At 38.4% G+C, this 12,012-nt stretch overlaps 1 long non-coding RNA gene across 2 annotated transcripts in view; it reads right to left on the bottom strand.

The window, feature by feature from the left end:
* Window positions 1-12,012, bottom strand: part of LOC118921545 (uncharacterized) — an 81,583-nt gene that overhangs the window by 43,823 nt on the left and 25,748 nt on the right. The window lies entirely within an intron of this gene.

Raw genomic sequence — 12,012 nt, 5'->3', positions numbered from 1 at the left:
TCTGTGGAATATAAGAACAAAGGAAAAACTGAAGGAACAAAACAGCAACAGAATCACAGAACTCAAGAATGGACTAACAGGTACCAAAGGGAAAGGGACTGGGGAGGATGGGTGGGTAGGGAGGGATAAGGGGGGGCAGAAAAAGAGGGGTATTAAGATTAGCATCCATAGCGGGGTGGGAGAAAGGGGAGGGCTGTACAACACAGAGAAGACAAGTAGTGATTCTACAACAGTTTGCTACGCTGATGGACAGTGACTGTAAAGGAGTATATAGGGGGGACCTGGTATAGGGGAGAGCCTAGTAAACAAAGTATTCGTCATGTAAGTGTAGATTAATGAAGAAAAAAAAAAAAAGCAGTTCCTATGTGGTGACCTCTAATGAGTTCTACACAATGATATAAAGGGCATATAAAAGTGTAGGCAAAGGGTCTGTTTGTGTTTATACAGAGGATCAAAGCCTAATTGGGCTACCCCGAAAATGAACTAAGATACGATATGAAAAAGAACTTCCAACATCAGCACTCTCGGGAAGACTCATGACAGAAGATGATCAGCAAAAAAAAAAACTCCAACAAAGATCCACGCACTGTCACAGGTGTAGATGCACTCATCCCACCAGTTCCTGGACTTGCCATGGGAATGATGAAGGAGATATCTAAGCTGGCCTGTGCATACAGTAAAACAAAAAATTGGACTGGATCTATAATGTTGGAACTCAACCAAGAATTAGGAGAAGTGCAAATTGTAGCACTCCAAAATCTTACAACCACAGACTATTTATCGTTAAAAGAACATATGGGATATGAACAGTCCCCAGGAATGGGTTGTTCTAGTTTATCTGAATTCTCTCAGACTGTTTAAGTTCAGTCGGATAATATCCACCATATCATAGGTAAGTTTTCACAAATGCCTAAGGTGCCTAACTGGTTTTCTTGGTTTCACTGGAGATGGCTGGTAATTACAGGTATGCTTTGGTTAGGTAACTATATTCCTATTATGTTAATGTGTGTGCACAATTTAATTAGTAGTTTAAAACCTATCCATGCTGAAGTTACTCTACAAGAAGATATGTCAAAGAAATAATCAATCTTCCCAGGTTTTCCTATGCCTGCTACTTCTATAGCTTTTCTTCTTCCTACCTAATCACAACCTTTAAATAGAACTTGTGCCACATGTCGAATTTCTCGAGTATCATAATTCTTCCAAGTGGTAAAGACACCTCAAGACAAATGCTGGGCATAGAAGCCACAGGGCATAAATATGCAAAGAAGTAAAAAGCTAACCTTTTCAAACAATAAGGCTTCTCTCTCACTTACCAACTTAACATTTCCCTGTATGGCCCCGGAAGATGACTGGTTAGCCAGAGACAGGTAAGATTCCTCAAGGGAGGAACAACCTAAGACAGGCACAGTCGCAGGGGGCCATCTGGTGAGAAAATGGGGAGCAGCAGAGGGAGGCTTAGAACCTCCCCCCTCATATTCTGAGAGAAATCTTCTGCATACATGGATGTTTATTGCCCTCGTCTAGCTCAGATTAACACATAGTCTACAGGCACACACCTGATCATCTACATTTGCTCTCTTACAACACTAAACTCTGTTTTCTACCTTTATCTCGTATCTACCTACCACTTCAGCATTTTATTAAAAATAATAGTAATAGAGAAATGTGGTATCCACATATAAATCAAGTTTAAAAATCAAATGAATATTCATATTTGAACTGACTGTGTATAGTTCATAATGCATGAACAAAACCGAAAGCTTCTGTGATGACTGCCCTTGCACTGTTCACCACGTAACTTATTCACTATGTAAGAATTTGTACTCCATGTAAGAATTTGTTCGTTATGCATCAGAAGATTGGAGACTGATGAAAATTAGGCTTTGGGTGGATTAATGATTGTGCATTGACTATTGACCCCCCTATACAGAAATTTATTGTGGTTAACAACTATTTGATCAATAAATATGAGAGATGCCCTCACAAAATATATATATATATATATGTATATATAAACACACTTCCAATTGTAAAATAAATAAGTAACCGGGATGTAACGTATCGCATGAGGAATATAGTCAAAATATTGTAACAACTTGGTATGGTGATAGCTGGTACCTAGAATTAACATGTATATAAATGTTGAATCACTGTGTTGTACACCTGAAACTAATGTAATGTAATACTGTTGTCAATTGTCAATTACCCTTCAATAAAAAATAAAAAAATAAAAAAAATAAAAAATAAAAAAAAGATTAGCATCCATAGGGGGGTGGGAGAAAGGGGAGGGCTGTACAACACAGAGAAGGCAAGTAGGGATTCTACAACATTTTGCTATGCGGATGGACAGTGAGTGTAAAGGGGTTTATAGGGGGGACCTGGTATAGGGGAGAGCCTAGTAAACATAATATTCGTCATGTAAGTGTAGATTAGTGATACCAAAAAAAAAAAAAAAAGGGCAGTTCCTGTGTGGTAACCTCCAATGAGTTCTACACAAGAGTATAAAGGGCATATAAAAGTGTAGGCAAAGGGTCTGTTTGTGTTTATACAGAGGACCAAAGCCTAATTGGGCTACCCCGAAAATGAACTAAGATACAATATGAAAAAGAACTTCCAACATCAGCACTCTCTGGAAGACTCATGCCAGAAGATGATCATCAAAAAACACCAACAAAGATCCACGCACTGCTACAGCTGTAGATGCACCCATCCCACCAGTCCCTGGACTTGCCATGGGAATGAGGAAGGAGATATCTAAGCTGGCCTGTGCATACAGTAAAACAACAAATTTGACTGGATCTGTACTGTTGGAACTCAATCAAGAATTAGGAGAAGGGCAAATAGTAGCGCTCCAAAATCTTACAACTACAGACTATTTACTGTTAAAAGAACATAAGGGATGTGAACATTCCCCAGGAATGGGTTGTTTTAATTTGCCTGATTTCTCTCAGACTGTTCAGGTTCAGTTGGACCATATCCACCATATCATAGATAAGTTTTCACAAATGCCTAAGGTGCCTAACTCGTTTTCTTGGTTTCACTGGAGATGGCTGGTAATTACAGATATGCTTTGGTTATGCAACTATACTCCTATTATGTTAATGTGTGTGTGCAATTTAAGTAGTAGCTTAAAACCTATACATGCTGAAGTTACTCTACAAGAAGATATGCCAAAGAAATAATCAATCTTCCCATGTTTTCTTCCGCCTGCTACTTCTATAGCTTTTCTTCTTCCTTCCTAATTCCAACCCTTAAATAGAATTCGTGCCTCATATCAAATTTACCGAGTATCATAATTCTTCCAAGTGGTAAAGATACCTCAAGACAAATGCTGGATATAGAAGCTACAGGGCATAAATATGCAAAGAAATAAAAAGCTAACCATTTCAAACAATAAGGCTTCTCTCTCACTTACCAACTTTACATTTCCCTGTATGGCCCCGGAAGATGACTGGTTAGCCAGAGACGGGTAAGATTCCTCAAGGGAGGAACAACCTAAGACAGGCACAGTCGCAGGGGGGTCATCAGGTGAGAAATTGGGGATCAACAGAGGTGAGGCTTAGAACCTCACCCCCCCTGTCCTGAGAGAAATCTTCTGCATACATGGATGTTTTATTGCCCTGGTCTAGCTTGGATTAACACATAGTCTACAGGCACACACCTGATCATCTACATGTGCTCTCTTACAACACTAAACTATGTTTTCTACCTTTATCTCGTATCTACCTACCACTTCAGCATTTTATTAAAAATAATAATAGTAAAGAGAGAAATGTGGTATCCACATATAAATCAAGTATAAAAACCAAATGAGTATTCATATTTGAACTGACTGTTTATAGTTCATAATGCATGAGCAAAACCGAAGGTTTCTGTGATGGCTGCCCTTGTACTGTTCACCATGTAAGAACTTATTCACTATGTAAGAATTTGTTCTCCATGTAAGAACTTGTTTGTTATGCCTCAGAAGATTGGAGACTGACGAAAATTAGGCTTGGGGTGGATTAATGATTGTGCATTGAGCATTGACTCCCCTATACAGAATTTTATTGTTGTGAACAACCATTTGATCAATAAATATGAGAGATGCCCTCACAAAAAAAAAAAAAAAAAAAAAACAAAAAAAAGTATACACTTCTAATGGTAAAATAATAAGTAACCGGGATTTAATGAATATAGTCAAGATATTGTAACAGCTTGGTATGGTGATAGCTGGTACCTAGAATTGTCATGTATATAAATGTTGAATCACTATGTTGTACAGCTGAAACTAATGTAATGTAATACCGTGTGTCAACTACCCTTCAATAAAAAAATAATTATCTACAAAAAAAAAAAAAAGAATACTATTCTGTTTTCGCTGGGGGGTGGAGGGGAATGGGGCCCAGACACCTAACCTCTAAAAATAACTGATGGTGGCAGAGAATGTCATTTTTATAGGACTGTCATACATTTAAGAAGAAACAAGTTTAAAATATTGGGCCATGAGCCAGCATTTAAGAGGCAGGTGGGGAAAAAAAAGAATTTTAGGAAAAGAGACAGAGAAAGTTCTGCCACTGAGCTATTACCTGAGTCTCAGGAATGGGTTTCAAGATAATGCGGGGATCCGTGCTCCCTAGGCATGAGGACTGTAAAGAGGGCACTTCCTATGACACTTAGGAAGGCACTGGGGTATCTGGGGCACTTTCATAAGATTGGTGGTGAGGTGGGAAGGAGGTGGATTCCATGAGCTGATAACTGAGAAAGAATTGAGTGTTTGGTGGTAAGAGGAAAGGAAAAGTCAAAAGCAAGGCTTGGTCACGGCTACTCTGTTAGAATGGGGAAGGATGCTGTTCATGGAGGAAACGGGACCTGTGGGACCTGGCATTTGGCAGGGCGAGCACAGCAATAGGACAAGAGACAGAAAGAATCCGTAACCGTTTAATGCAAGTTTCTTAGGTAAGAGGAAAACAAGTACATTTTAGAAGAAAAAAATGAGGTTTAGAAAATACATATGAAGTTCTTGACATTCTGAAGTAGAACTATACAGCTTTAGTACCCATAGTAATAAACACACACTGATGGAAATCCTAGCACATTGCCGGCACTAGTGGGTCTACTTATTATCATGAAAATTAAGTGATAGTGAATCTCCCCCTCATTCTGTTAGACTGTCTTTTGAAAGCAACAAAAATAATAACAGAACAAAAGAGCATTTAATTCCAAAGCAAGATAAGTGACACCTAAGTAAAAGTGACTTTCCCTCTTAGCTGTAAAACCAGGGCTGGCTTTGGTCAGTCTTAAACGCAGGAGTCTCAACTGGACTGACAGAATTTTTGTGCCTGAATCCATCAGCCCCTATGGGATCTCAGAGATTTCAGTCCACTCTGGAACCAAAGATCACTCACAAATGCTAATCCATACATATTCTTAGATATCCAGCTGTATACCTAGGGTCCAGGATCACCCGAAGAATTTCTCTGGGCCCCAAAGAATCCTACATGCTGGGTAAGACCCTAGGCAAGACCCAGAGCTCCTTGAATGAGGTGGTTTCCATCTTGAACCTATGGGAAAGAGTTGGAACAAATCCAATCTTTATGATTAAGCAGAAAAGACAACATTTTCCATAAGAATGTTATCTTCTGCAGGGCTGGCCACCAGTTATGTTTTGGACAGTCATTTGGTTTTTGTCAAGTTAGCTAATTGTTAGCTAATGTCATCTTTAAAAAGATGACATGACTTTTTTAGTTGGTCATACTTGTGAGGTTCTTTTCCCAAATGAATGGGAATTGAAAGATATAACACACAGATACACAAAATTCCCCAAATATACAGTGCGTTGAAAGTTGGTCCATAGCAGAAAGACTGAATTCTAGGCCTGGGTCCAGGGGTGGAGATGACTATTACATTCCACTGAGAACTCCACGCTTGACTCTTCACTTAAAACTAAAAATCCCAAGTCAGGTCAGATGCATGAAGTATTGGTCTCTAACATGAGGAGGAACTGAAAAGAAAAGGGGGGGTTAGGGAAGTAGTCATAAAGATTTAGTAAGCAACTGAGAAGGAATTATGTGGGAAAGAAGGAAAAAAAAAAGAATAACTGTGGTGTTATTAAATGCCTGGGCCAGATACAGAATGTTGTGGGTCCGTGTTTCATTCCATAAAGCCCAGTTATCATGATGACATTATGAAGTAATTAGCTATGTACGATATACTCTGTTTTGGAAATGCTTTCTACCAGATGCCTTTTATGGCACATACCAAAGAAAAGAGTTAATTCGTTAAATTACTCTGTTTAGACATTCGAAGTCCTAAATCATCACTCGTGACATTAAATTTATATTTGAACATCATTATGAATGTCACAGGGGTAAATCTTTTCACAATAATGAATAAAGTGCCTCTTGAAAGATGTTAACTTTAGAGAGGATCTTGTGGGATGGCTCTTAAAAGACAGAGCTCTGACTCTCTTGGCTGTAGATTACATGTACACAGAATGTGAACCTCAGATACCTATGGAGAGATCCCTTTGCGTTTGCTGTATGGATATGGACAATGGGAAGGTAGAAGAAGATTAGAGGAATTAAAGCTAAATTCAAAGCTAGTTCTAGGGTGGTTACCGGGAGGGAGCAATTTGCTGCAATGACCACATACAGATTTACTGCTGGTCTGTGAAGTAAACAGTAATCTTATGGGGAGAGAAGCCTTAGATTATGCCCAGGCTGCAAAGGGGTTTTTCACTCTCTGTTAATAATGCTTGCAGAGTTTGCAGGTTTTCAACCATTACCGTTTTGTTAGAACATCCTTGCTAAAATAAAACCGCACTGTTTTATGGGTCTCTCTGACACCTCCCAAGAATCCAAGAGAGGAAATGGAGACAATCAATGTCATCTAGGTGAAACTTGCAGAGGCAATTTAGGGAAAAATGTCATTATCCTTTCTGGGGTTTTACCATTTTACAAAAGTTATTACCTCACCTCTTAAAGTATTGAGAGATTATACTTATTAGTCAAGATTTTTATGTTATGTGTTTGTTCTTGGAAAGGCTTATTTCAACAGAAGTTAACCCAAGTGTCATGCCTGGTATCATAATCATCATTATCACTTTAAAATTTGGTCAATGAACTTTAGTATGCAAATACAACAGGTATGCACAGTCTTACGTGCATATGAAAGTAATTCTCTTTATCCTCATTTACTCATCTGCTAACAAAATGTATGCAATTGGCTATGATGAGACAGGCACAGTGCTAGAGATAATAATATGGAACTTGAAATCATCACAGTGTTTGCCATCAAAGAGATTAACGCCCAGTGGGAACAGATAGTTGTTTAAAAAAAATACAGAAACAATGATATAGCAATAACAAACTGGAAGAAATATTATGGAGATACAAAGTGTGATAGGAGATTGAGTCGGTTTCCCAAGGTAATGGAAAGGTCTTCCAAGCAACTGGAATTCAAATGGAGCTTGAAAGGCAAGTGGCATTAGGCAAAGTGTAGTAGCTGTAGAAAAATTGAGCAGAAGAAACAGCAAGTGCAAAGGCCCGGAGGCCCAAAAGAATGGCAAATGTTAGAGGCTTGTTGCAAAGAGACCTCCTTGAATGAACTACAGAGTGAAGGATGAAGCGCAATGAGATAAGGCTGGAGTTAGGCCCAGCCTAACCCTTCAAGGCCATTAGATCTGATTCTGGTAAGCAAAGGGTGACTGGGTTAGATTTGCATTTCAAAAAGAGTACTCTGACTGCTATATTCTGCAAAGTATTTGGAGGGATCAAGATTCCAGGGAGAAACCTTTGCTGTGGTCAAAGCAAAGCAAAGATGAAGGCTTGGATTTGGGTGGTATTAGGTGAAGAGGGATAAAAGGAGACTAATGTCAAAATCACAGAACTTGGGCATGGGCTGGATGCAGTAAAGGTGCCAAAGATGACTGTCAGAAGTGGGGAGTCATTGATTAATGGAAAATGGTAATATCAGAACCAGGCTTTTTATACCTATCCTGTTCTATCTGAAATTCATTCCATGCAAAACTATTCAGTGCTTACTGGATGTAAAGTGTGGCTCTGAGGATTCTAAGGGATAGCAATATGAAAAAAGTGGACAGAAAATATATCATCTCTGGCCTTTAATGGACTCACATTCAAATAGAGATGATGCTTCTCATCGCCAAAACAGAAAAGAGAAACAACTACACACCCACACACGTGAATGTATCCACACACAGAAATACAGGTGTAGTACACATGTATGTTTGTATATGTGTATGTACATATATATGTATATATAAATTTGAGTTATTTGCATAACACATGTGAATTAAATATATGGCAAGTGGATTGAGGAAGATAAAGATAATTAGCGTGGAGGTGAGGAAGAGAAATTGAAAGTTGCATGAGATGGTGTTCTTAAAATAAATGAAAATGTTTTGAAAACTATGAAGTCTTCCTTCCTGATTACAAGAGATTTATGACACCAGCCTATTTATCAGAGTCCATAAAAAGAAATTAGGCACTAGTATTCAGCTATATAATCCATTTTTAATCTATGATATATCCCTACAATCATAAAAGTAGTCATTAATAATGATAAATAATAACAGTAATCATTGGTGTGTAGTCATTTTTTAAAACCATAGACATAAGTAGAAAAACATAAACATAGATTTCATTTAAATGTTCATTTGAATGTTACCTTTTTCATATTTGGGGGGTGTTCTACACTCACAATTTTTTAAATCAAATTGACTCTTTTCCTGGCAGACAGAATAGGATTCATTAGTAGTTCTGTTAAGTATTTGCCAAACGTTATGGAAGACACCATTTCCTGTTTTCCCCGGGGCATGCTGTTGATCAGAAGCCTTTTGTTTAACTGGACTTGCATGTTGATTCTAAGAATCTAACTGAACACTGGACAGTTGCTAATCTGTGAATTCTTAAGGCTCCTTCCATCTCATCTTCCTCACAAGGCAGTCTTTGCCTCATTCAGTTTTGCATGCATTTCTTTAGATTGCTTGTTAATGCCTCCAATTTCAGTGATAGTATCATCTAATCGCTCAGATAGCATGGAATTGTCCCTTACCATTACTGTAATCATGCAGATGGTGGAATATGCTTGGAATCAGAACTCATGTCATTATTATTTAACAAAGACTGTGTCCACCTCCACCTTCTAATAATGCCTAAACATCATGCTGATCTTTTGACGCTTGACTTCATACAGAACAGACCTGGGTGATACAGAAACAAAAGTCTACACTTAAATAGTAGCTGTTTCATGCTACATAGTGGTAAGTTTAGTACATTTAGACTCATTAGAACAAATTTTTCTGTGAGCACATTTTTTACTGACACTTAAGGTTATTTAATAATGTCCCAGTACGTTCGTTATTCAGAATAAGAGGCTTGTAAACAACTAATGTTCTGTTGTCAGGTTTTTTTTCTCAGTTAGAAATAAGAATATGTATTTGTTTGTTAGTAATCCTTATAACACAGTTTTATCTAACAATGGAATTAATTTTCCATTTGTATGTTCACAAGGTGTTAAAATATTTTGAAGAATCAGTTATAAATCAGTAGCTGTGACTTCACGCGAGATCAGGTATATGTCATGCACAGTAAAAGGTTAAGGTAAGACTAGGTCAAGAAATCATTGCTAAAAGCACACCTCTTGTGTAAAAATATAAAGTTCAGCGCTATACACTGCATCTTTGTAGAAGTGAATAACTTAAATTCAGGTACTTCTCTTGAGAAGGAGACTTGGGAAAACTTAGCAGAGCTGTGTAAGGTTTTAATTCACTTATCAAACAAATATGTATTGAGCTCCTGCAAAATGCCAGACAGTGTCCTGGACACCAAAAAATGACAGTGAAAAAAAAAAAACTGCAGAGATATTTACAAAGAGGAGAGATACAGGAAACTATGTAATAATAGTAGTAGTAGTAATAATAAATGAATATTGTGTATTAGAGGATGAACAAAGTACCTATATGGTACAAGACAGCGCAGTGAATTTACAGAAAGTTTTACAGAGGAGATGGTTATTTGAGCTGAGTCTGAAAGTCTGAAGGGCCACTAGCGGGAGTCATCAACCCGGAGTGTATAGAAACCTGCTTAGGCAGCTATGGACAGAATACAGGGGATCTATGCACTTGGGGATGTGAAAAAAATGTTTACATGCTTATTTTCCTTGAACTCTAACTGGAAATTACTATTTCTATCAATTTGGAATGTTGGCAACAAATCACAGTAATATTAATGGCACCTATGATTTTCCTCACCAGTAAAAATCAAATTTCCTGAAATAATAACAGCTATTAGCCCTGCTGATAGATCTTATTACCTAATGTACCAATAAAGAAGCTCATTTATTACTACATCACAATTTAAAAAATATTTACCTGTCTTTCAGTTTCATTGGCTGTCTTTGTCATCTGTATTTTACATATCCACTTAAAGACAGTCTCCTGAGAAAGGGTCCCCGAGCATTACTAGAATTCCAAGGGGTCTACGGGGCACCAAAACTTTTAGTATCACGATGAGAGGATATGACTGACTGGAGTAGAATAGGACGGTTAATATGCGCACAAACAGAATGTATTGGCTGCAAAAGCCCGTGACAGGAGATGTATAAGAGAATTCCTTTAGAAAGGACTGCAGACCCCAAACCCAAAAATGCAGAAACAGGGTATCAAAAAGAACTGAGAAGGAAATCAGGCAGTGCTTTGTCCAGGTATAACATAGATTTACCTGACAAGACCCTTTTAGACCGTATTAACAAAGAGAAGGGTAAAAAAGGCTCAAAATGAACATGTGTGCCCAGATTTAAAAAGACAGAACTTCAGAATGTGAACGGCCTTAGAATGGAGGCAAATTTGTGTGGGGTTGTATACATTTCTAGTCTCACACTGGTCTTCAAACTGTTATATGTACCCTTTTTGAAAAAAAGAATAAAGGAATTATAAATTACAAAGATGCTGGGGTTAAATGCAAAACAAAAAACAAACAAAAAAAGGCCTAAAATAATGTATCAACACAAGGGATCACTAATAGAGAAAAGCCAAGGGATACAAGGCATTTGTGCTTGAAGGGAAGGAGAATCAAGGTCCACTGTCAGCGTCACTGGTCAGACTGGACAGCCTGGGCTAATGGACCCCGAACACATTCTGAATATGAAAAGCAGTCTGTTCAGCCGAGCTTTGGAAACAGAGTAACTACATGTTGTAACACAGTCGAATGTTGAAAGGTTCACCCAGGATGTAAAGGGCCAGTAGGAGTGTCCAGAAAATGGAAGCAAGGAGCTTAAAGCATCAAGATAATTTTCTAAGCTACTCAATAAAATAAATATTATGAAATTTTAATGCATTTGTAGCACTTCTTATTTCCCAGAACTCTTCTAATCCTTTTAAATATAAGGTTAGGTAATTTGCCCACAATCTTACAGCTGAGAGGAAGAGGACAGGGCAGGTGCACTGCTGGCGCTGACGCGGGAAGAGGGGGCTCTGCAGGGGTGTAGTCAGTTTCCAGAAGGGCATCCTGGCAAAAGTTTCCAAGCTTCTTAGCTAGGTAAATAATTAGCTGTAGCACTTACTGTCTGAGAAAGTTCCTCACTCCTCTCAAATAAAGAGACATAAGAAAACCTTTCAGCAGTGTGAACAAATGGTGATTTTCCAACAGATGTTTACCTTCTAGTGTTGTTCTAGGGGTAAATCCTCTCAGGCTGAAGTGTGCTGATAAACCCAGAGGGTGAGTTATCAGGGTGCTAAGGTACTTTCTCTTTCCAGTTGGGTATCAGGAACAGCTGTCCCTGTACTGTTCCCCAACTCAGTGGGAGCTGAGTGCTTCCCTCCCTTAATTCCATGAAACCTCGGGAACCCTGAGTGTGAGGCTGTGGGTGACACCACCTTCCAGAGCAGCTCATGCCTCCAGCCGCCATCTGTGTCCTTTCCCTGCACCTAAACCCTCCCTCTTCTCCACTTCCAAACTTATAAAATCACCAAATCCTATCTACCTTACCTCTGAACGTGTCTTTACC

Source organism: Manis pentadactyla, unplaced genomic scaffold (genome assembly GCF_030020395.1).
Source record: "Manis pentadactyla isolate mManPen7 unplaced genomic scaffold, mManPen7.hap1 scaffold_297, whole genome shotgun sequence".
NCBI classification, from domain to species: Eukaryota; Metazoa; Chordata; class Mammalia; order Pholidota; family Manidae; genus Manis; species Manis pentadactyla.
The sequence above is the reverse complement of the archived record's forward strand: the minus strand, read 5'-3'. Positions and strand labels throughout refer to the sequence as shown.